Raw genomic sequence first — 27,392 nt, 5'->3', positions numbered from 1 at the left:
CACTAAACACTGAAAGTGTGATAAGAGACTTAGGAACACAGGTGGACAGTGGTCTCACCTTCGATAACCACATCACCACAACAGTCAGAAACTCCTTCTATGTGGTACACCTCATCACTAAGGGCTTTTCATCCAGAAAAAAGGAGGTCATTGTCCCATTGTACTCATCCCTCATTAGGCCCATCACAGAGTACAACGCCCCATTTGGTATGTACCTCACAAGACATCTGCAACAACTGGAAAGGCCACAGAAACACCTCATTAAAAGAGTCACAGGCCTACAGCAGATGCACTATGCTGACCGACTAAAAAAACTCCAGCTATACTGTGTCGCATATCGTCTACTCAGAAGCGATCTCTGCTTAACATAAAAGGCCATGTCAAACCCAGAGCTGTTGGACATGCTACACTTAAAGAAATCTCAATCCATCAGAGCCACATGCTCCAGGGACCTACACCTTGTCATCACAATGAACAAAACATGCTGGAGGGATAGGTTCCTGACCCAGAGACTCCCCAGACTCTGGAATAGCCTGCCCATACATGTCAAGCAGAGCGCCTCCTTGGCCCTCTTCAAAAGGAACCTTGACGACTGGATGGGAGATAGGAAATTTACCACGTAGATCATGTCAGTCGCCCTGTTACACAGGGGTCCAGGGAAGTAAATATTGTGGGAAGAAACAGCCAGGGAATTGTTATGGCTAGGATTGTATAGGCCCTAGGGCTAGATAGCCTAGTACCAACCTATGAACATATGAACCTGTGAAACTTGTAAAAAAGTTATATTGCATTTATTTTGGAATGTGAGGTGCATGATTAAGTTTCTCTTTTTTTATTTAATAACCCCTTTATATACTATGAATCTATTGTAATCATTATCCAAAAACTAGATTTGTTTTATAAGTGTTGGTTAGCTGGGGCATGTAGGACTGTATGTTTGTACTTAAAATTTTAATATTTGGAGATAATTTGAGATAGGTGACTTCAAAACCCTTAAACCCTATGTAGGTGCCTAACCACCCATCCCTCTAAAATAAAATGTATATGTTTATTGTATTACAGGAAACTGTTAAATTTAGACCTGAAATGAAATGAGTATAAGGCAGAGGGATAATAAGAAAACCTAGATTGTTCTAGCCATGAACAAGCATTCCGCTGAACATAGTGCTTAGCTCCTCCCTTGATTACTAATAGATAAATGAAAGATGACTCTAACCTCTTATCTATAAAATAGCAACATGAATATCTTGGTGAAGGAAACCAGAACAGAAGGATTATTAGGAATACCATCTGTTAAGACAGGCGTAACTTGATAGTAATAACAAAAATGTGATAATTAAGTCAAAAGCTCTAATGGAGGAAGTATGACACAAACAATCTCAAAACATTACAAGACAGTATTTCTACCCAAGTAATAATGATCTTAGGTAATATCAACATTAGTAACAATTTTATAACTTTTTAGTAACTTGTAAATAAAATTGTCAGATTACATGTAACACAGCTATTAGAAACATTTGTTTTCCTTAAGGATAGTCTCCAAACCAGGTACCACTAAAGAAGAAATGGGATATGTAGTTAGCAACTAAAGCAAGTGCCTTCTAGCAAAGAGCAGTGCAACATTTTCTTTAAATTTATATTTTCTGACTATGTACCAATATATAAAAGACAGATTACCATTGATTTAAGTAGAGATAATGATATCCAGCAATTTAACTCAGGAATAGTCTGACTAGTTAATTTACAGTATACCATAGGTCCATAGGGCTACTTCAACTCTAGGAATGTATAGCTGCTGGAGAGGGTGATAACGCCATATAATCTTTTTTATAGTCAGCAAAACATATATATACATTTGGCTGATATGACATATAACAATATCTGCAAATTCTTGACTTTCATTAGGTTACTGTTTAAGCAAGCCTATTATTTCAGCAAGATGTTTACCATACACTAAGTTGTTATTTAATACACAGATGATGTACTTACTAGTCTCTAAATTCCAGTGCTGGAAAGTTGCAAATCTAATGATTGACCACTGATATGGAACTAAGAAACATTGTTGGGGATAAACCAAAGTTCCCATATAAGAATAAGCCTAATCTTAAAAGGTTACTCTGCCATCCAACAGCCATATATTGTAATGGTAATTACACAGGGACACTTTCATGTGGAAAATTTAATTTTTGCTCATACATTGAAGTGGGTGATAGCTTTATATTTCCAGACACAGGTCAGCACTTTAGATTTAATGTATCCGCCGATTGTGGTAGTATTCATGTGGTGTATTTAGCTGTGTGTCAAGTATGTCTCTCATTCTATGTCGGTAAAACCAATAGGGTTTTCCGTACTAGAATGAGAGAACATCTTTATGCTATTATGGTTGGCTATGTTACAAATGCTTTAGCCAAACACACGTTGGCTTATGGACATGAACATGTTTTTCATTTTATGGTTATAGATACTGTTACACCAATAATAAGGGAAGGCAATATACGGAATAATACAGAAAAGAGGGAAATAAACTGGATTATGAGAATGAGGGCAGATAAAGGTAGAGGCCTTAACGAGAAGGCCTCACTTAAACCTATCTTAAGATCTAGATGCCTGATTACAAGCTAGTCACTGAATTATAGCATGTCCTCATAATATTTATGTACATAGATTTAAATAAGTACCAGTTTCTTAATTTTTCTCAATAACTTTTCCCAATTTTATAGTTTCACTTCTACTGTTTTATGAAGTGTTGTATAGTAGGAGCAATAGATTTAGTTCTGCATTTATTTAATAGGGTGTGAATTATTGATATAATGCATTTTTTTATTATTACAAAGTTTTTCAAGTACATGTATATAAAGTTTACATGTATATTTGAAATTGTTTCTTGAATTAATTGTGCATTCATAGTGCGTTGATTTTATAGTTATATGCGATTTTTATTTTAAATGTTTCTTATACGGTAATGCACTCATACGTTAGGAATATAGTTTTATATTGTGATAAATGTATATTATTTATAGGTATATATATATATATATATATATATATATATATATATGTAACATGATATACTCAAACAGTTACGTATTCACATACAATGATTCTATAACCCACTGTTATAAAATATAACATCTGATGTTGCAGAAGGCAACATCTTTATAAACATATTAATAGTAAGTAGTTACCTTTAAAGAAGCTAATGGAATGATTGATTTTATCATGTGATGACTATATAATGAGATATTTTAGCATTTTTTAAAAATTCAATGTCTGATGAAGCTGTTTGTGAACGCTTACCCTGGTGCATGAAATAAGAGACTGATGGATAGTATTTAAAACTGTCATATTTGAGACTATTTTATCCTATTGTCAAGACTGGATTTTTTGGTGGTGCGTGGGTGCCTCCTCGCATTGTTTATTGTATTTGTTACTTTTATCGCATTCGTTGTTGAGGAGGCATTTACTCCAGTGGGTGTGTCTACATATATTTGTATTTTCCTTATATGATGTGCCAGCAAGAGGTCAGATAAAAATGTTGAATTCAGGAGCAGCTCAGCTTGTGTGCTTACAGATTGTCCACTATCTTGGAATCTTGCTCCTACCCTTTCCTAAAGATCTCAGTTTCAATTGTTTTATCTTTGTTACTATATTCATGACTTTTAGTAGAGTTGGTTTAGATTTTGATTTCCATTTTCTAGTAATTGCTTTTGTGGCAGCCACCATTATTAGACACAGCAAGACCTTACCATGTCTAGGCAATTCTGATTTTGTATCGTAGCTCAGAAAAATCAACTCCCTCATCAGACCGGTCTGCCCACCCAGCATTTCTGACAGTGCATCCTAACTCATCACACTCCTAGAAAATATGTTCCCAATTACCTCTTTCTTCCCGTTCTCACCTCCAACATTTTATAGCTGCCTGAAGAAAAATTCGCTGGAGTCTACTTGGGGTAAAAAATATCTATGTAAACATTTCCAGGCAAAAGTCCTAAATCTTCTAGATTCTGTTGCATATTTAGAAGACATAAACATATCCTCCCATTGTTTTTTTGTGAATTGCTTATTCAGTCTCTCTTCCCAATCCTTTCTAACCTCCTCTGATTGATTCTTATAGTCATCATGTAATATTTTATATGCTCTACTAATTATTCCTTTTTTAATGGCAGCTTCTAGTCTAGATTCTATTAAAAACTCTACCAGTGCTGGCCTTTTGTTTAGGACACCCCTTTTTCTTTCTCTTTGCCTACACTCTGATATCAATCCTTGATAGGGAAGACAATCTCTAACCTGCAGTCCAAATAAATTATTGGCATCTTCCCATTCTATCATCTTTCCCTCTCTAGTTATTTGCTCCCAATACCTTGGTTCCTTTGCCAGTTTTCTCCAATAAATTCCAGCCCCTTCTTGCCTGTTATCTGTATTCTTAATTACAGTCATCCCTATAGGCAGACTCTCCTTTCTCCAACCCCGTGTTGGTTTAGTTCTTAGGATACTTTCTGCTACTTTATGGATATACTATTCTGCATGATTATTGTTATTCTCCTTAAAGACCTGCATCCAAAATCCCAATCTCTCCTTGTTTTTTTAGCTTCCTCCATGTTTCATCATCATCCCCTTCCACTTTGAATTATAGTTTTCTGTGTGTGCTATGTATAGGAGTCTTAACTGTGTAGCTCTGAAATAACCCTTCAAATTGGGTAATCACAATCCACCCCATTCTACTGGAAGAATCAGCTTTCCCACTTGACTTTTGCCATCTTCCCCTCCCAGATAAAGTCCTGCAGCACTTTATTAATAGCTACCCACAACTTCTCCTCTGGTTGATAAAAATATGTCTGACCTGTGTATAAGACTAAAGGGACTAAAAGCAGTGTAACTGCTTGTATCTTACTATCCATGTCCACAAAAAAGCTTCCATTTTCTCCGTTTTTGTATTATCTTTTGTTTAGTCTCTTCCCACATATCTTTAGCTGCCACACTAAAATCATTTTTAATCCATACTCCTAAATATTTAATTTAATCGTGTCCTCATAAATATGGGTATTCCTGAACCAATTCATGTGTTGGTACATAATTTACCGCTGTTTCCTTTGTTTAAGCCTCATTAATTTTGTATCCCAAAAAGATCTGAAACTGTCTCAAAATGTTCCACAAAGCTGCAATGTCTTTTTCTTGTTTTGTCAGGTACAAAATAATATAATTTGTAAATAAAGTCAGCTTTTCTTGACTACCATACCAATTATAGCCTTGAATTTCCTGAGTCCCTTATTTTCTTTGCCAATGGTTCTAAATATAATGCAAATAATAAAGGGAAGAGAAAGAGGACATCCCTGCTTGGTTCCTCTGCTCAAGCAGAAATTATCAGAGAGGACCCACCCATTTTAATTTAGCCTCCAATCCCAAATATATTCTCCTAATCAACCTTATATTTTTTCAGGAAATGCACATGCTTCCATTGCCCTTCTCATAAGTCCTAGCTTACTATGTCAGATACTTTCTCTGCATCAACACCCACCAACAACAATGATATTTTCTTACATTCTGCTTCCCTCTGGATCATCAGTGTTCTATTAATGTTGCCAGATGTTTGCCTCCCCTCCACAAAACCACATTGATCTATATCTATCAATTTTGGCATTACATTTGCCATTCTTTTAGCCATTATAGACATGAACACTTTATAATCATAGTTTAGTATTGAAATGGGTCTGTATGAAGCTAGATCTGATGGATCCTTACCCTCTTTAGCTATTAGAGCTACCACTGCTTTCTTCCAGGATGGTGGTACTTCTCCTCTTAAAATATTGTTAAACAAAACCTTCCATATCTTTATCATTGTTTTTTTTTCCTCCTAGCTTCTAAACTTCCACAGGAATACCATCTATTCATGGGGACTTTCCTGTTTATTGGCTATCACAATTTTTATCTCATGTCCTCCTATCCTAACTGTTAGTAATTGAGCCTCATCTATCTCTGACCTTGGCTTATTTAATTCTTCCATAAACATTTCCATTGTATCTTTTCTTGATTTTCATATTTATCTGCTTTATAGAGACTCTCATAGAATTTCCAAAATATTTCTAATACCTCTACAGGATCTCTTGTTACCTTCTTTGTTATAGGCTCCCTAAGGTTGGTGACAACCCTTTCTACTTTCTGTTGTTTGAGTCATTGTGCTAAAAGTTTTTTAACAGCAATCTTTCTAAGCCTGTGCATATTATCGAGGTAATCCCTTATTTTCTGCCTAGCATTTTGCAGTCGATCCTCTTCTTGTTCTGCAAGATTCCCCCTATTCTGCAATACTTTAACATTTATCAGTCCCTCTAAATAATTCTTACTACATCTTAACCATAGCTCCCTTTCTTTTATTTCCACTCTATTTTTAAACTCAACCTTAATTTTATCCAACTCATTGGCTATATTTTCAGAAGAAACTTCTATCCTCTCTAACAGCTCCTGAATAATATCCACTACCCATTCCTTAAATTCCTGTCTTTTCAACAGATAGGCGGGGGGAAACACCAATGTCTCATTTTTATTTCATTACCCTGTTTTTATTTTAGCTAATATTGGAGCATGATCTGAAATAGTTATTGGGTGTGTATAAAGACCTTCAATTAAATGCACATATTCCTGTAAAATGTAAATCCTGTCTAGCCTAGCCCAGTTATTTATATCTTAGGGAATAATATGTAAATTCCCTCCATACTCCTATTACTGAATTTATATCTGCCATGCTAAATACTTTCACAAATGTCTTCAAAAATCTACCCTCCTTTGTTATATTTTACCTTATGGGGCCCCCAAGACACATCTTCACTGCTGCAAATCAAATTCCAGTCCCCACCTAAAAGTAATACTCCTTCCTGAAAACCAATTACTTCTCCCAGAAATTTCTTAAGTTTCATTATTGTAGTTTTAGGTGGAATGTAAATACATGCTAATGTAATCCTCCTCCTTTGCCAGTAGCCCCTTAGCACTACAAATCTGCCATTATTATCTTTTCTATCTTCTTCTACCACTATTGGAGCACCTCTTGCAATTAATATAAGTACTCCTCTTTCCTTTGTCCCAGGTATTCCACTGAATAACCATCCTGAAAATCTTTCTTTATCAAATTTACAAGCTCAGTTCTTCCTAAAAGTGTCTCCTGTAACATATCTATTTACACAATACTTTTGCTAACGTAGTTCACTACTCTTTCTTGCTTTTATTTATGTGTGAGGCCATTTACATTTAATGACATTAAAGAAACATCATTGTATTAAAAAGCTGTTATTCCCACTTTTTATGTATAACAACATTTTTGTTAAATGTCTAGTTCCAGCTTTTGTGTTATATGCATACACTGTTTGGCAGATTGAACTTTTATTCAGTTGTTTCTTGTCTTATACATTTGAGCCTATGTAACATCTTATAAAACTTTTTGTTTTATTGAAAGCCCTCAGACAAAAAATGAAAAAAAAACTTCCAATACCCCCTAAAACCTATTAACTAATGCTAACATACACAACTTTGTACACCTTTAACTATTGAAGTTTTACCCTGCTAATAGGAACAAAATTCCCAAACTGACAGCCACACTGGCAGACTTGAGTTAACTTAAAAGAAAGGTCATCCATGTTATGACACATGATACAGCCTGTGCTTCTACTAAGTGCTGATTGGTTTTGTTTTATCTTTATAGCTCTCCCAGGTGTGAAAACCCCTGAATGTTTTCAGAGAACATTAACTACCTTGCGAAAGCCCCTGAATGACTTCAGAGAATATTATCTATTTTGAAAAAAAACCCTGAATGTTTACACTCTTTTTTTGTTTGTTTGTTTTCCATCACCCAATCACTCTCTACCATAGTGTAGCCAGTTTCTCTTTATCAAATTGTTCCCATGGAAACATGAAGACCAGCTGTAGAATTGTTATTGAGCATACATGTATTTGCTAGAAAAAAGCCTCATAATAATAAATATTCTTTTTCATTTACTTTCTCTCTCTTAAAACTCATTAATAAATCAATCTAATGTTGAAGTATTGAGAGTGTTGGTCCAAATGTTAAAGAGGAATGGACCAAGGATAGGGTCCTTGTGGTACACCAGTGGTTACTGGGAAGTAAGGAGAGAGCACAGAATGCCATTTTACTGACTGATACATATTGAACCACAGAAGGGTGGGCTAAGAGAGACCTAGCGAGGACATTTTAAGTAGAAGTTTGCTGTGACAAACTGTGTCAAAGGCTTAGACAAGTCTAGAAATAAGGAAATGATTAATTTGCCATTAATTCTAGCTTTATTGGTAGTATCTATATAGGTTAGAAGCTTAGTGCAAGTACTGTGGTAAGGATGGAAGCCATGTTGTGTAGGAGATAAGAGATCTCCTTGCAGGAGATAGTCTAGCAATTGGTCGATCAATTGTTTTTGAATAAAATATTCAAGCATTTTGGTGAGGGGAGATAAGATTGCTATGGGTCTAAAGTTATTAATGTCTGTTTAATTTCCTTCTTTGTGTAGAGGGATAATGTGTGACTTTTTCCTGAGACAGGAGCAGTGGGATTAATGGATTGCCCTATTTATAAGGATTGAGACAGGATAGTACTGGTTGCTATTTTTCGGTACTCACTTGGAAGGTCATCAGCTGAAGAACAGCACAGTTTAAGATTGTTTAAGAGTAGTTTTGTTTGGGATGTGGACACAGGATGGAAGGTGAAGGTGGATGTGGTAAAATGTGGCTGTTGGGCAGGGCTGGAATTAGATGCTGAGGAATCATAAGTTAGAGATGCTATACTATCTATAAAATAAGAGTTAAACTGTATTGCTGTTTTGAGTGATGAGGTATCAGGATAGAGGTTTGGGATGAATTTTTGGACGGGATGTAAGATTTCCTTAATGGATGTCCACTTTTTTAGGGTTATGTTTAGTATTATTGTGAAATTTATTATAATATAGTTTTTTTGTCTTCATTTGTTTGCTTTTTAATATGATTGTGAAGCATTCTGAAATTTTCAAGATATCGAGGTGTTTTATATTTTTGATATTCTTTCTATACTTTTTCTCGAATCCTATATTAGCATTCTACTCTTTTTGGATAGTCAAATTTGCCTTCATTCTCTTCCTTCTAGGAGGTACAAGGCTATTTAGGATATTTAGAAATGTTGTTCTTAATTCATTTACAGGGTCTATATTAGATCAGCGAATGCTTAATCAAGCAAACGCTGATTGATCAACCTGATTTAAGTGAATGTTCAAAATATCGAAGCAACAGAAACCCAAATTTTTTCCTAGGGAAAGAATTCAGTTGTCCATTTATGTTGCTTCAGTATTTTCAGTGCTGTGGTGGAAAGTTACAGGTCAGATTCAGGTAAGTGTGCGATTGTGTGGATGTGAGTGTTAGGGTGGATTAGGTGAGTTAGGGTTAGGGCGCGGGTTAGGTATGTGTGCGATTATGTGGACGTGAGGTTTAGGGTGGCTTTAGGTTAGTTAGAGTTAGGGAGTGGGTGAGGTGAGTGTGCGATAGTGATGGACCTTAGGGTTAGTGTTTGGGTTAAGGTAAGTGGATAGTTAGTGGTGTGTGCATAGTTTAGTATAGGGTTAGGTGTCACATTTTAGGTGTATGTGTGTGGATTTCTGGGTTTTTTTTGGTGTGCTTGTGTTGTGTGTATGTGTTTTGGATCAGCGATTTTTTTCCCTAGGAAAAAAATCGCTGATCTGACAGTTCAAGATTGTAAGCTTTCGCTTACATAAGGTTGATCAATCAGCGTTAACTTTTTTAAGCATTCACTGATCTAATATAGACTCCATTTACAGCATTGTCTAAGATGAGAATTTTTAGGAAGTTCTAGTTAACAGATGATAGTGTAGTAATGAACATTTCTGGGTTAAACATGGAAAGGCTATGTGTTGTTTTATAAATAGGCTGTTTAACTGGATGTGTGAGATGTCTAGTCATATAGGTTTGGAGATGTTCACTGAGAGATTCTGGCATTGTACCTGTCCTCTCTCTGGGTCACTAATCAAGGAGCCTAAATCCTCACCACTGATACTGGAGAGCGATGTTCACTTATAACAAAAATAAATGCACACAGTATCTCCAGATGCAGCTCTATGCATCAAGCACAGATTCCCTTAAGAGCACACAGGGAACACACTCTGTCCAGGGTCTGGGTTTTCCCTCTCTCTCTAGGTCCCCAATAAGACTCCCCACTGGCACAGCTGTAGAGTTGAGTCCTCAGCCAAGTGTCCAAGCGAAGTCCTTCAGCACCCTCTCTGTGAAACCAATGCTTTCTGTCCCTGATCCAAGCAGCTGGCACACAAACTTTTTGAGATTTGATTTTCAAATACACACACGGACACACACACACGCACACACACACACACACACACCTGGGAAAGGGTGACACAGATTTACTAGCTATTCCCCCTTCAGCCAGGACTATAAGGTAGTTACACTGTTAACAGACACTACAAAGCCAGCTACTGTAAGGCTCTTACAAGGGCACCCAATTATACTGAGTGACATTAATATTAATATTAGTGATAGTGCTTGACCAATGCAATAAGGCTTTCAGGAGTGACCACAGAGTCACCAAATATATATAAGTACTCTTAAAGGTTAAAATATTCTCTAAAAGACTGGCCACAATGAAAAGTTTAAATATATTTAATAATAAATAATAAAAGAACATGAAAATACTAAATCTCTATTTACAATAAGAACCAGCATTTCAATCACAGGAAATATTAAAATAACACAGATGAATAGATTCACACAGATATATAAAAATGATACTTAATTAGTTTCACTATATTTTCCTGAATGATCTAAAGAATTACTATTCCCTGGTCACTTACTAGAGTAAGGCAAGATGAAGTAGGTGAAGGGCCCTTGTTTGTCAGGTTCCAAAAACAGATTGCTCTGAGACTTGAGTCTCATCTAGTATTACAATATTATTTTTGAACTGGATTATGGAATGACATCACATACATCTATTCATCTGAGTTCTGGTTGCCATACTACTCTCCTTCCTAGAAATGACCCAAAATCTTGCACATATGTGTCAATAATAAACACACAGATAGAGCTTTGTTAAGATCTGTCATAGCTTCTGGAAGTCATAAAACAATAAAAAGCTTCCCCTTTACTTACAGGAGCTCATAAACAATTCTCTGGCACAGACATTTTGTCTCTGGCTGCAATCAGAACTGCAGAATACAATCTTTATGGCCTAAATAAAGTAATTTAATTCCATACTATTTTTTTTAAGTTAACTGGAGCTGAGCTTAACCTCTTCTCTTCCAGTATCCTCTGTTACAATATTAATTTCAATAGTTATATTACAATCTGACATACAAGTGTATTCCTTTTTTTGTCCATCAGGATACACTGTTTGTACATTTTTAACAGAAGCAGCTTTACAAATACACTTTTCAACACAGGCGTCTGTACAAATCAGTTTGATATACAAATGACATATAATTCTTTATAAAATTCCAGCTAGCTGAGCTGGCATATGTTACACATCTAGTGCCCTACTTCTCCTGGCATAGCTGGCAATACCTGACATTGTCACACATGTGATATAGTATTTGCTAGGCTCTGATACTAAAATCCAGTTTAATAGAGAAATCAATGTCTTGCTATAATGTGTGGGGCTATTAATTAGTTGTGTGAAACCATATATGTGCATGCTAGATGTAGGGGAGTTAGAGTTTATGTCCAACCAATTGACATTCACATCACCTAGTAAATTTTTTCTTGGGGAAATTTTATGGATATCCAGTGAAGGATATATTCCATTATAGCTGTATTGTCACTAGGAGGGATATAAAGGACATTAATACATATTTGTTTAGAATTGCTTATTTTTAGGAAAGTAATAAGAAGCTCTGCTAAACTGAATTTTAATGTTGGTTTGCTGTAAGGGTAAATGTGGTAGGTATTGTAAAATATAAAAGCAATACCACCTCCTTTCCTTTTTATACGGTCATTACAGATGATACTATAGCCAGCAGGTATAACTTCAGAGTTGTTTATGCTGGGTTTAAGCCAAGTTTCAGTTACAGCAAGAACATCAGGGTTATGCTGTATAATCCAGTCATGTAGCTCCCCAATTTTATTTCTTATACTTCTAAGATTTATTGCAGCAACAACTAGATCACCAGGGATGGGGATTGGTTGTTGTTGAGTTACAGAAGTGTGTAGGAGAAAATAATCTTTGTATTCATTGCTATAGGTGGGGCCAGGATAAGGGTGTTTATCTCCTCCTAGAAAGACATTAGTATATTGTGGAATTACGAATACTTACTTTTTGGAGAGGATTCTTGCACTTAATTTTGTTTTGGTTTGAGTTGAAGTGCAATTAATCAGCCTATATTTGGAATAAAGATGAGGGTCAACATTAAATAGGTTTGGTTCAATGTTTGGAGACTGTAAAGAGGAAGTATTTATAGGTGGTTAGGGCAGAGTTGCAGAGATGTTGCGACATATTATTGAGTCATGGTAGGAAGAAAGGTGGCACAGTAGAAGAAGAAAAATAAAGGATAAGCTGAAGAGTAGCATAATTAAGTACAGGAATCTGTATTTTATACATGTCAGGTAGTGGGGAGGTAGCAATGAAGAAGGAAACAAGACGGTGCAAGACAGAAGGAAATTAAATGATGGCGAATTCTGAAAGCTGGAAGAGGGTAGGTAAGGAAGGAAGTATTTTAATAAAAGAATTGAGGTAAGTTGACCTGCTAGCTTCTGTGGAGTGTAAGGAATGGAAGAGTATTAAAGGCTAGAGTATAATAATGTATTCAAAATAAGAAGAAATGAGGGTTTATTTCGGAAATAAAAAGATGCAATGTGGCATAGATAGGTACTATTAGGAAGGGTTGTGATTTTAAAGGATATAGTCCAAAACAGTATGGGAGGGAGAAAATTGGGAATGGGACTAAAACTTAATTCCATGATTATTCTTTCCACGACTTTGTACATAAGGCTGGTCAGACTTATGGGTCTTTAATTGCCAAGGTCGATGGAGGGAAGGGAGTCTTAAGCATGTAGATAACTGTTGCTGTTATCTATTCACTTGGTACAAAACCTGTAAGGAGGCTACATTTTTGTGAATATGCATGGTTTGCAAATAACAGTGAGGTTCATCTATAAGAACCTCCCTTTAACAAGCAAAGTTCTTATGTATGAATCTTTATATGACAACCATGTTGAGGTTGTAAGGAAGGAAGGAAAGAGATGGTACTGCTACTGTTACTGTGTGTGAAGAAACATTGGGAAATTATTATACTGTGTTGTGTTCACTTCATGAAAAACATTATACTGTGGTCACGTTTGAAGATTTCCTGTCCACATTCTGAAGTTGTATTTATACATTGACATAATAATGGACTTAATCTATATATCCTTCAAAGAAATCATAACTAAAGCAAACAGAGTAGAAATCCTTACATTTCTCAAAGTAATAAATAAAACTTACAAACAGGTGACTGTAAAATGCTTGTGTAGTTTACATGCTGCATATGTATATCCATTTGAGAATATTATCATGTCCTCCATTACCTTTTCTTTTTTAATGTTTTTTGAGCCCCCCCCCCCACCCCACATTCACCACCATTCTTCCCCACTGGTATACAAATTTCCCATTTCTTCATCTTAGTAGGGAAATTGCCTTGGCACTTTACTTCCAAGGAGGTGCAAGTCAGGTACAGCAAATTATGCTGCCATCTGCTGAGAGGGTGATCATTTTATTGTTTGCTCTCACTGCTGCCTAATTCCCATGGCAGCATTATAAGTTAGTGATTGCTGCAGCCAGGAACACATGCATACTGTTGAACATGCCAGCTTTCTGCAAAGCAGTGCACCACTGACAATGTGAGTACTTGTTAGGTCCATTGCTGCAGGCAATGCATTTGCACTCCCAAGATGTTACCAGTACAGCAGGCTACATCTGCATCCCTTCATCAGGATGGGTGGGTCAGCAGCAGCTACTCACTCAAACGCTCTTTATGTGGACCATACAGCACAGCCTCCACTAGTCAAACATGGGCTATCTGTTTCATAGTCTGGGATTTATCACTCTAAATCATCTGGTTAAGCCTTCTGTTACATTTATGTTGCATAATGTTAGCAGAACGTAGTACTACATGTACTCAAAATGTATTTTTTGGGCCTTTTATTGTTCAGACTTTGTCATTTAAATCCATCTGTTAAGAGAATAAAAGTAATGCAGAAGTGGGGACAGAGAGCACTACTGGAAAAGTGCATAAAAACTACATATTACTCTAGAAAATAATCATGCTCCTATACATTCCAGAATTTATTATTAAAATTTGCTTGAGTGTTTTAAATAAATCAGTGATACTGCAATACTTACACAGAAGATGAGCTGATTTGATTTTATGAAAGGATGCAATTTTATATGTACTTAAAAATGGGAAGGTATGGCACAAAGTTGGCAATGGTTGAGTTGAAGAAAACACACACACACACACACACACACACACACACACACACACACACACACACACACAAACACACACACACACACACACACATTCACATTCACATGAACTTAGATTATGAGAAATGTACAGAGTGTGAGTTTTGAAATCAGTGTATGAGGTACAGGAGAAATAAAATGAGATAAGTTCCTCTAGGATGAAGGACTTGTCAATTTTTTATTGGATAGCAAGTAAAAGATGGATGAACCTAGCAACTCCCATCAGCTATATATTCAGTCAGCTACTTTTAGTGTCTCTGTTTCCTTTTCTACAAAAATGCCATCTGTGATACTGATATTTAATAAATGCAATAACTACGGTATAACAGATATGAGAAATATTTCATTTGCAAAATATTATGTCAATCTTATAGGATTATAGGATCATAGGAAGTTACTAGGCTATTGCCCCTAAACCCTTGCAAGCCTAGTCAAGAATTTAGCCCATGTTCCAACAAATCAGCACCCGATGCTCCTGTCCAGCAGGGACACAGGTGGAATCCCAGGGTTGTATTTTCTGTTCCCCATCCAGTTATCCAGGTTGCACTTAAAAAGGTTTAATGAGGTACTCTGCTTGACGTGGAGAGGGAGTCTATTCCATAGAAGGGTGAGTCTCTGGGACACAAATCTGTCCCACCAACAAATCATATTGATATCACAGACCAGGTTGAAGTCGCACGTACAGGTTACTTGAGTGGAGCTTGACTTGCAGATATGCAGCAGTCTCATTGAGGCAGGGTCTGAGATTGCTTTGTATGCCAGACAGAGGTCACCTCTGATGAGTCTATATGAGACTGAGTACAGGGACAGGGCTTTTAGCCTATCTGTGTAGGGTAGATGTTTGAGGCCCTGGATTCTCCTGGTGAGGAACGTCTGTGGTCTCTCCAGCTGCTGCATGTGCTTTGTGATGGACATTGCACTCAATAATGGGTCTTATAAGGGAAGAAAACAGGGATGTTATAGGTTCATAGGTTCATTGGTAGGTACTAGGCTATCTGCCCGAGGGCATTTATAAGCCTAGCCAGAGTGTGTCGGCTTTCGCCGCCCCATTGATTAATTAACTGATCCTCTGTCAAGCAGAGCCAATGAAGTGATCCCAGGGGTGTATTTTCTGTTACCCATCCACTCGTCAAGGTTTCTCTTGAATAGTGTTAGTGAGGGGCTCTGCCTTATGTAATTTGGAATTTTGTTCCCAAGCATGGAGAGTCTCTGTGACAGGAATCTATCCCTCCAGCATGTTCTATTTATTGTATAAAACCAACAAACAGTCCTGGATAGGGAGCCTCTTCAGAGCAAAACCAAATTTCTAAAAACACAGATGAGACTCACCACAGCAGAAGTATAAAAATAAATCCTTTAATAGCTGCAGTTAAAAGTAACCGCTTTCACGTCCAAATGACACTTCTTCAGACTTTAATAACTGCACAAAAGCACATCCATTTAAATAGTACTGCCTATAAATTTAATTCAATCACATTAAATCCATTTCTTAATTAACTAAACTAATTAAAACATTTAAAGGCATATACACTTTGGAACCAAGAAATAAAATAAAAATAAAAAATTCTTGTGTATTCGTATACATATGTCTGAGAAAATAATATTTTTTATTTATTTATTTATTTATTTAAATTTGTTGACCGGGAGTGTCCGACTGGACGTGGGTCCATTTTCAGTGGAGGCCCGGGGAGAAAAGCTCCACAGTAAAATAAACAGACAGTAGTTACATTGGATTACATAGTGATTAACAATTTAACATAGAAATTACTTACAACATATTTACAGATGAAGAACATAGTACATCAGTAGACAACTAGAATCTTTATCTGTGAAGTACATAACAGGCATTAACAAATGTAACAATGAGAAGTTCCTGCTGTATAATAAGTACTAGGCTTATGAGCATCTGAGCTTGCTATCATCAAGGTAGTTAGTGGAGTGGAAAGAAAGGTAGTAGTTGGATGGGGTGGATGATATTAGAGTGGGAGTTGCAAGGGCATAGCCAGCATGTTTTTAGGTGCGCTTTTAATAAAAGTTTGAAGTTGGTGCATGATGGTACGGAGGTAATTGTGGGTGGGAGTGAGTTCCATAATTTGGCTATGTTGCAAGAGAATAGTGCTTCACCAGCAGAGTTATTGGCTTTAGTGATCTGCAAGTGATTTTTGTTGCTGGATCTTAGTGGTCTGGTGGTGCGATAGGGTTGGAGTAGATTCTGGAGGGATGGGACATTTAGTGGATGGTTTACTAGTTTGTGGGCGAGTGAGAGTTGATACCACTGAAGGAGGTGAGGGAGTTCAAGCCAGCCCAATTCAGCAAGTGAGAGACAGTGGTGACTACGGTAGGATGCCCCTGTGGCGAATTTTGCGATTTTGTTGTAGCAGGTCTCTAGCTTGTTTAGATCACATTGCCTTAGGTTAGTATATACTGGAGAGGCATAAAGTAGGGTGGAGATAAGGTGAGAATTTGCTATTGAAATCTTTGCTACTTTGGTGAGAAATTGTTTATTTCTGTATAATGCTCCTAGTTTTTTGTGGACTTTTTTTATGGTCATGGATATGTGAATGTCAAATTTTAGTTTATTGTCTATTTCCACTCCTAGCAATTTGGTGTGTTCAGTTGGGTATATAGTGGTGTTGTCTTTTGCTGTGATGTTAAAGTGAGAGTTGGTTTGAGTATGTTTGGTGGGTTGGAAGATGAGTAGTTTAGTTTTGTTTGGGTTGAGTATTAATTGGGCATCAGATAACCATGTTTCAACAGAGGAAAAGGCTTCCTGTGTGACTTTTGCAGTTTGGGTAGGGACTGGGCTGAGCAGATGATGGTAGAGTCATCTGCGTATTGGATGAGTGTGTCATGTTTGGTGGCAGAGGCTAGATTATTGGTGTAAACAGAGAAAGTAGGGGTCCAAGGATGGATCCTTGGGAACCCCTATGGAGACAGGTAGTTGGGGAGATATGTCATTCTGCCATACAACGGATTGTTGGCGGTCAGACAGGTAACTCTGAAACCAGTTGGTGACTGATTGTGAGAAGGATAGGTTATTGAGGACAGAGATAAGTTGTTTGTGTGGGACCATGTCAAATGCTTTAGATAGGTCTAGGAAAGTAGCAGAGGAGAGATAGCCATTGTTTTTATGCTGAAGGATAGTGTTAGTAAAGGAGAGTAAGGCAGTGGTGGTGCTATGGTTTGGTCGGAAACCATGCTGAGTACTGGAAAGGAGGTAGTTAGTAAGGAGGTAGTGTGAGACCTGAGAGTGTATGCATCTCTCTAGTATTTTGGAGAGTGGAGAGAGAATAGCTATGGGGCGGTAAGTGGTTAGTTCTGCAGAGGGTCCGCCTTTGTGGAGGGGAATTATATGTGAGACTTTCCACAGTGTGGGAACGTAACTTTCTGACAGAGATCGGTTAATCAAGATGGATACTGGGTAGGCCAGAGCATCAGCTGCGATTTGTAGGTATTCACTTGGGAGGTTGTCTGCTGCTAATTTGGTGGGTTTAAGTTTAGTTAAGAGTTTTTTTATGTTGGAGGTAGGTACAGGAGAAAAAGAGAAGGCAGTGGGGAGATTACTAGTTGAAGGTGTGGGTTGGAGGGGAGGGGGGTTGTGTTGTTTAGCTAGTGATAGTATGGTTTGGGTGATGTGTGTGTTGAATGAGGTAGCAATATTTTCTGAGGAGTGAGGGATGTTAGGAGGAGGGGTACTGACTTTACCTGGTTGGAGGATGGAGTTTATGGAGGACCAGAATTGTTTGGGGCTGTGTTGTGAGGAGTCTAGGGCAGACTGGTAGTATTGGAACTTGTCCCGTTTTATTCGCTTTTGACTCTATTGCATAGTGCTAGGAATTTCTGTCTAGCTGCAGGGGTTTTGGTTTTGCGTCAGTGCTCCCAGGCTTTATCCCTGTTTTTCATTTCTGACTTAGTGGTTTTCTGTAGCCATGGGGAGGGTTGTGCTTTGGTTCTGGAAAATCTTATGGGGGCATGGGAATTAAGGATGTTCAGGAAGGTAGTATTAAAAGATTCAACTGCGTCATCTAGACTTGAGGTACTTTAGAGCATGCCAGTTACATTCTTTGAGGGATGAGATGAATGTGAGTGGGTTAAAGTTTATTTTTTTACGTATTTGACGATAGATGACAGGTTTAGCTTGGTACAGGTATTTTTTGAGTAGGAATGTTGGGGATTGATCACTGAGGCTATCTGATAAGCAGTCTGTTATATATGACTGGGGGTTCTTACTGACTAGTATCCAATCCAGGGTAGAGTGCTTGCTGGAGTTTTTATTTATCCTTGTTGGTGACTGGACTAGTTGGGTGAAGCCATGAAGGTGTACATGATGGGTTGGATTGTTGCCAGAACAGGATTGCCAGTCAATATTGAAATCACCTAAGATGATAGTTTCTTGGGGGAGATGGTGGGTAGACCAGCTGAGGAGGTTTTCTAGTGGAGGGATGTTTTGGTCAGGTGGGAAGTAGCATCCAATTATGTTGATGGTTTTGTTTGGTTAATTTTGAGGTTGGTATATATTATTTCTTCATTGCCTATTTGTGGAGCTGATGATTTTAAGATCTGGATGTTTAGATGTTGTTTAAATATTATAGCTACACCACCTCCTTTTTGTTTAGCGGTCTACTCTTAATATGCCGTAACCTGTAGGGAGTATTTGCTCACTGGTAATGTGAGGTTTTAGCCAGGTTTCTGTCAGGACGACTATATCTGGGGAGTATAAGTCAATGGTGGCATGGAGTTCATGGACTTTGTTGGATATACTTCTAATATTTAGGCTTAGTAGAAGGAAGTCACTTGGCTTTCTATTGGCTGTAATATGGGAGAAGTTGTGGTTTCTAGTCTGATTATGAGGATTGGGGTTGGAGATGGTAGGGCCAGGGTTGGGGTGGATGTCTCCACTTAGGGCTAGTTTTGATATGCATGAGATTATTAGTTTTCTCAGTTTTTGAATGTGATTGTTTATAAGGGAAATTTTATGATTGTTCTCAGTGGGTAATAGGTATGGTGGGAGGGTTACTATGTTAAGTTGTAGGGATGCTTTACGTTTGAGTAATATAGTTGGTAGAATATGTGGGGAGTGCATAGGGATGGTTCTTGAGCTGGTGGGAGGGGAGCTGAGTATGGGTGAGACATGGGTGGTGGTGTGAGTATTATATAAATATATATATATATATATATATATATATATATATATATATATATATATATATATACATATAAAGAAATAACTAAAAATTAGAAGTCTTAGTGTAACACTAGAACCAATGTAAAAAGTCATAAATAAAACATTAATATAAAAAGTCATAAATAAAACATTTACACTTTAAAATCAATGTAGATAGGAGCGTGCTGTGAGGAAAGGCTTCAGAGTCACCTTTTTGTTTAATCCATGCCCCCTGTGACTCTGGAGTTTTAATATCCACCTATTTTCACTTTCCACAGTATGGTTCCTAATATCTCCTAATCTGTCTGTTTTGTCTATTAACTCTAAAACGTTAAATTTAAACTTATGTAATGTCCCTACATTTAAAACATGTCTGGCTAGTGCATTGCGGTCATCCTCCCTATTGATCGCATATGAATGCTCTCTAACTCGTTCACGAAGGCTTCTGTTAGTTTTGCCTATATAGAAAGACTGACATGTCTGACAGACTGCAAGATAGACTAAGTCCCTAGATTTTCATTCAGCATAGAAATTAAATCTATATTCATATCCTGTGTCAGGGTGTGTAAAGTGATTATTGCAAGACATATAAGGACATTGATTGCATCCTCTGCATGGAAAAGTGCCTTGTCTGAGGGATAAGATAGGCACTTTTTTGTTGTCCTCATAGCACAATAGCCTCTTTAATGACTTGGTGTTCCTATATGAAAAACTAGGTTGTTGGCCTACTAACTCTGCAATCCTATCATCAGTGGTTAGGATATCCCAATTCTTACTGATAATATTTGTAACCTTTAAATTTTTATTAGAACAGGGAATTACCATCATATTCCTCTTCATTCGTTGACCGCTGTTGTTAGTACTACCTATGCTCCCTCTTTTCCTATGCAGAAAGGGTTTCCCTTCACCTTGTCTCATAGCAGTATTAACTTGATATACACTTGCTATTTCTTTCTTGGTGTATCCTCTCGATGAAAAATTCCCAGCTAACATATCTTGCTTTATTCTGTAATTTTCATCATCAGTAGTAAGCCGTGACATCCTAAGTGTCTGACTCTTTACAATATTATGATAAATATGTTGGGGGTGCATACTACTGCGGTGTAGAATGCTATTCCTCCAACATGATTTCCTATATATTTCAGAATGTACTATGTTGCCTTCTTTGTTTATTTGTGTATCTAAAAATTCTATTTTAACATCAGAACTTTTAACTTCAAATCTCAGAAAGTCAGTGGTGCCATTTATATAATTAATGAACTCACATAGCTCCATTTCAGTGCCAGCCCATGTAAAGAAAACATCGTCCACAAAACGCTTATAAAGCTTAATTTGGTCACTAAGTAAGGTGTTGGCCATGATATAATTCCTCTCCCAATATGCTAACACAAGGTTAGCATATGAGTTTGCACAAGGGTTGCCCATAGCTACCCCTTTTTTCTGAAAATGGTATGTGCCATCATATAAAAAAAATTGTTATTTAATACCAGTTCTAATAATACTAAAATTCTAAGAATTATATTCCTGGAGATTCCTTCCTCAATTAGAATCAATCTTACAAACGCCATACCAGTGTCATTCGGAATCAAAGTAAACAATGATACTACATCCAAAGTAACTAACAGGTCATTACTTATATTGTTTGAAGACACATACTCGCCATAACTCTCCAAGAACTCCTGACTGTCTTTCAATATCAACTTATTCCTGTCCACTATTGGCCTAAAGTGTTTTTCTACAAAAATGGAAGCAGGTTCCATTAACCACGATTTGCCTGAGACAACAGGTCTCATAGGGGGGTCAACTAAAGTTTTATGTATTTTGGGAAGGTCTCTAAGAGTAGGAACTAATGGTTGCTCAACTAGAAAATATTTATATAAATCACTATCAATGGTGTTGCATAAAAATAAATCGTATAATTCAGAGTGCATGCTCTTAATTAATCTGTTTAACTGCACACTATTCAATATTTGGTAAGTCACAGAATCATCCAACATATTTGTCATGGTGTTAAGATACATATTGCGGTCTAAGACCACAATGGCCCCACCTTTATCTGCTTGTCTAATCACTATGTCGTGATTGTCCTGCAGTTTCTTAATAGCTTGAAACTCATCATGTGTCAAGTTATAGAAATCTGGTTTACAGCGTGAATTATATAGTTCAATCAGATCACATTCACAAGCTCTCTCAAAAGTATCTAATAAGGGATGGCCTTGAGGAATAAAAGTGGAAGGCTTAGTAAATAAATTCTTATTCCCCATTTCATTATCACCAAACAACATTCTCAGACAAACACTTCTGGTAAACATTCTAATGTCCACCAAGATATCAGCTAAATCCGCTGATTTAGAAGGTATAAAGGAGAGGCCTCAGTTGAGTAGGCACCTCTCACTTTCTGTAAATTATAGTTAAATATGTTCACTACTAAGTCTTCTTGATAGGACGAAGTACCTTTTTCTGAAACCTGTGGGTTTCTCCTGATGTTTTTCTCTTTCTGGCGCTCCCCTGCGGCGACCATCCGGTCGAAGTCATCTGTCGGATGGGTAAAGGGAAAGAAAATTACATAGTACCGTGTGGAGTTTGCGATGATGATAAGCTGTTCTTGTCCAAACAGCACTCCCCCTTCCTGGTAGCTTCCACCATGGATGATATTACCCTACTGTTAGTCTGCCCAGACGGGCCCTCACCTACATCCAACTGAGTGGCAGTCTCAGAAATTACATCACCATGCAAAGATGGATCAATGGGCATGGATGTTCTCTGCAAATCAGTAGATATAGGTAGCCGCATTGACGTCACAATTGTGGGTGTGGCTTTTGGTGCAATGCGAGCCGCAACAGTTCTATTATTGGCATTGTGAATGCCATATACGTTGTTCACAGTATTTTCAGCATTATTTCTAGCCCAGGAGAAGACTTGACCTAAACAAAAATCATTTAAATCACGCTCCAACTTCTTCTTGTCAAGCAAATGCTTGTTGTCAAGAATAGAAAGTCTTAGCATGATGTCAGCAATAAGCACTTCCTTTTCTTCCGTGCTGACAAGATTTATAAGTTCATTCTCCATAGTCACAATCTCTTGTACTAATGCCTTCTCTATATCTTTATACTGTTCAATCAGTAGGTTAATGTATCCATAACTCGTTTCTAAGTTTAGCTCCTGCCATCTGGTTAACAGTTCTGGATAGGTAGTACCGAAGGTCAGCATCTTCAACACCCTCAACCCTCTAGGTTAGCTTCTGCCATCTGGTTAACAGTTCTGGATAGGTAGTACCAAAGGTCGGTATCTTCAACACCCTCAACCCTCTAGGTACTACCTTGAAAGTAAGACATGCCTCCATGTGGTGTCTCTGCCACTGCGTGTTTCTTAGTTTCTGTAGACCATTTTCCAGCTTCCGGTTTAGCTCACTAGAGCGTGTGGCTCGCAGTGACTTGGATTTCTTTAGGTGGAGCATGTCCATCAATTCTGAGTTGGACATGGCTTTGTAAGTCAGGCAGAGATCACCTTTGAGTAAGCGATATGCCACTGAGTACAGCTGGAGTTTTTTCAGTCAGGCTGCATAGGACATATGTTTGAGACAAGTAATCCTCTTGGTGAGGTACTTTTGTGGTCTTTCCAGCTGTTGGAAGTGTCTTGCGAGGTACATCCCAAATGGGGTATTGTACTCTAGGATGGGTCTAATGAGTGATGAGTAGAAGGGCACTATAACCTCTTTATTTCTAGATGCAAACCCTTTAGTAATTAGATGGGCCACATAGAAGGATTTCCTAACTACTCTGGCAATATGATTGTCAAAGGAGAGATTACTATCTACCTGGGTCCCCAGATCTCTTATTACCTCTTCTATTTAGGGGGCTGCCATCTATGTGGTAATTTGTGGGTGTTTTGTTTTTCCCAAATGGGATGACTATGCATTTTTTGGCATTTAGCTTGAGGCCATGACCTTGACACCAGGTGTCCGTCTCAGTAAGACCCTTTTGGAGGATGTCCGTGTCAGCCGGAGAGTCAATTATGGCTCCCAGTTTGCAGTCATCGGCGAACTTGGTTAGCCATAGTCTTCCTGCATTTGCCTGTACTTCTGAGAAGTATATGCCTAACCTCCTTTTTCCTGGATGAGATACCCTTACTAATAAGGTGGGCCACGTAGAAAGCTTTTCATACAACGGAGGCAATATGGTGGTCAAACATCAGTTTGTTATCAACCTGGGTGCCCAAATCCCTCACAACTGATTGCATGCTTAGGACCTTGTTATTAATGTGATCATTTTTTAGGGATGTCACTCTCCCCAGAGAGGATTATGATGCATTTTTTGGCATTCAGTTTGATGCATGTTTCTGGCACCAGTCATTTGATTGGGTGAGACCCTCTTGGAGGATGTCCACATCATTAGGGGAATTGATGACAGCGCCCAGCTTGCAGTCATCTGCAAACTTGGTCAACCATAGCCCACTGGTTTTAGCCCACACCTCAGAAAAGTATATCCCAAACAACACAGGCCCCAAGACCGATCCTTGGGGCAAACCACTCGTTACAGGTATACTGCTTGAGGTGGCTTCCCCTATTTTGACTAGGTGAGTTCTATCATCTCAAACAAACACTTTCACATAGTTATCTGACCTTTAGCTCAGTTCATTTATGTTTTTTTTTCTGTTTATGCTGACGGGACATCTAAACGATTCAGCAAATGCTACAGTCTTGGAGTTAAGGTAGATAATTCCAGCCTATATTTTATGTGGTCTTTTAGAAAAGTTTCTATCTTCACTAATGTCTTAAGAGGTGTGCATTATCTCAGTTAATTATATTATATTGTATTATATTACATGATCATTTAAATGGCACATTTATTTGCCTGTTTTTTATTTATTTATTTTTTTGCTATGCTGGATTACTCCAAATGAAATATTTTCATCCATAGCCTGTGCCCAAAGTAGGTAATACACCAGCTTGCTGTTATGTAGATGTTCTTTGTTGTTATTAGATATAATTCTCTGCATTTTGTAAATGTTCATGTTCAGTCTTTCATTTTTATTATTTCTACTAAAAAGAGTCTTGGTTGAAAGAGGGCATATATGGTCCTGTCCATCAGTCTGTAAGTTAAAATAGTACAAACTTTACAATATGAATACAGACACACACTGATGTATTTATTTAATCTATTTATTTTAGTTTACATTTGTTTACCAGGATTGTTCGACTGGGCCAGGAGCCCATTTTCAGCAAAGGCCAGAGGAGCTAAACTTCAATTACAACAATTATAGACATTGCATGAATAATGTAGATGTAGACGCAGTAAAATATATTTCATTAGCAGATGGATATATTTCAGTCTTGTTTTACAGACTAGAAAATGTACTTAAATACTGAGAATAACAAGGAACAGTAGGATATCAACTGGGCATGTACAGTAGCAAAATATTTCACTGCAAATGTGATGCAAGTAAATTAAAGTTATAGACTGTTTCTCTGTTGTTAGGTCTGTGACGTCAGCCTGCAGTAAATGGATGGAATGATATCTTGAGCATCCATACTGCTTTACATGTCAAACTCTCCTCGGCTACCAACTTCATATACCAGTATTAAGGACAGTTTTCATCCTTAGTATTTCAGTATCAGTGGCACAACAGATAACACTCGTCTTTTGTCCTGAAAGACCGGAAGGCTGTGGGTTCTATTCCCACTCGATGTGAAGGAGTATTAGCCGGAGGTGTGGGGCTGTACTCCTGAGTTTGTTATCCTTCAGATTTGATGTTAAACTGAAGTCCCATCTACTTTAGCTGATGGTAGCTTAGGTGGATGGAAAAGATCCAATGGCACCTACTGGAAGGAGATGTTAAACCAAGGTCTCGTCTGCTTGAGCTGGTGATAGCTTAGAAGGATATAAAATATCCCACGGTACCTATTAAAAAAAAATAGGAGATGTTCTTTGATGCCCTGACAAAATTTCCCTCTAGCAGTATAAATACCAACTCTGGTCTCCACTGAAAAGAGGACAATTGTCTAGTGGCATTAATCCACTTAACAAAGGTTAAATAAATAAATAAATTGTTATCCTCAATATTTGTAAATACAATAAACAAATGTGCCAATGGTGTTTACATAGTAAAATGTGCAGATAATTCTATGCCTATCCACTGTGCAAAGAAGTATTACTATCTGCTACGCAGAATGCCCGTAACATTATTAACACCTACAGACAGCAAGGTAATCTTGCAATTAATGAAAAGAAAATGAGGCTTATCATATCTGGAAAACACTCATAAGTAAGCAGACATAATGGACAATACTTTTTTTCCTAGAATATTGGAAGCCAAGTGTCTATGAGCAAGCTAAAAACAAACACAATGGTGTTTTGACTTCATTTGCATCCAGTAAGAAAGTACATTCATTCTACTACATTAAAAGATGCTTAGTGACTTCAAGTCAGCTCTGAGTGGTCCCTGTTGTTTTATTTTTCTTCTGCATTTCACTGTGTTTTCTCTGAATCTAAAGTTACAAATATTAACTGACATCATTTTACTGTTTGCACTGCTTTTCAAGCGCATTCTGAGCTATGACAAGCTAGTTTAATTAGTTTTAGGCGGATTCTCTAATTTTTATGCATTTTCACTGTTTTTATTTTTTTTTTAAGTTCCAGCTATTAATCAGTGTAGTTTTACAATTTGCACTGCTTTTCAAGTGGGTTATGTGCTGCTGAGTGGCCAAATAAATGTCGCTGCTTTTAAATACTCTGATTTTACTCACTCTACATTCTTACAGCAAACAGCCAGTTTTGGCCAGGTATGTGAATCACCTAGAGCTTGTAGTTGCTATTCCTTGTGGCATTAGGATAGTTGCTGCAGTTCTGGGAAGATAAACACTTGGTTAGAGCTCTAGCATGTTTTTATTAGCTGTTTCATTTCCTGTTTAATTTATGTGTAGAGATACATGGTGTATCTGGTCTGTAATGTGTACTCTACAGAGGCAGTCACTTTCAGTTGTGATTTTACCTAATATAAGACAGTGGAGACCTGCTATGAACAGGTGCTGCAATCTGCACATAGCTGCATAATACGCAGAGCCACACAGCTAGCAACATAGCACAAAGCAGCCCCCAGCTAACTTCTGCAAGTTAGCCCACAGCCAATACAAATCTACTATTAAGTAAGACTCTCTTGTGCTATCACAGTTGCATTTGTGCCCAAGTTACATATTTACTTAAAAAGGCATGCATGTATAACTGCAGCATCCACTCGTTAACTGATAATTATCTCAGCAGTCCATGAATGTATTTCTTATTTAAACTCTGCTCTTTCTGTAAATTGGTCAACTTTTACTTCACACTGTGAACAACTTGTTACAACTCCCACAAGAGGGGAAAACATACTGGACCTGATCATCACCAACATGGGGACTCTATGCTCCAGACCAGAAGTGTATCCCCCAATGGTAAGATCAGACCATAAACTAATATCACTGGATATTCACATCCCGACCCCACCGCCGGCCCAGGAAACCACAGTGAAAAACTTCTCTAAAGCAAATTTCACACTCCTCAAAACTGAGGTGGAATCCTTCAAAGCCCCCGGGCCTGTGGAAAATACCGCCCAGACTGCAGAATCCTTTATAAACGCATTCTATGAACACCTTCAGGAATGCATGGATCATGCAATCCCAAATAAAATCAAGACCCAATCCTCCAAAGGCAGATGTCCTGTCTTGTGGACCCCAGCCATAAACAAACTATACAACAGAAGGAGGAA

Source organism: Protopterus annectens, chromosome 1.part1 (genome assembly GCF_019279795.1).
Source record: "Protopterus annectens isolate FY-2018-M chromosome 1.part1, PAN1.0, whole genome shotgun sequence".
NCBI lineage: Eukaryota > Metazoa > Chordata > Ceratodontiformes > Protopteridae > Protopterus > Protopterus annectens.
Note: the sequence above shows the minus strand (reverse complement) of the source record.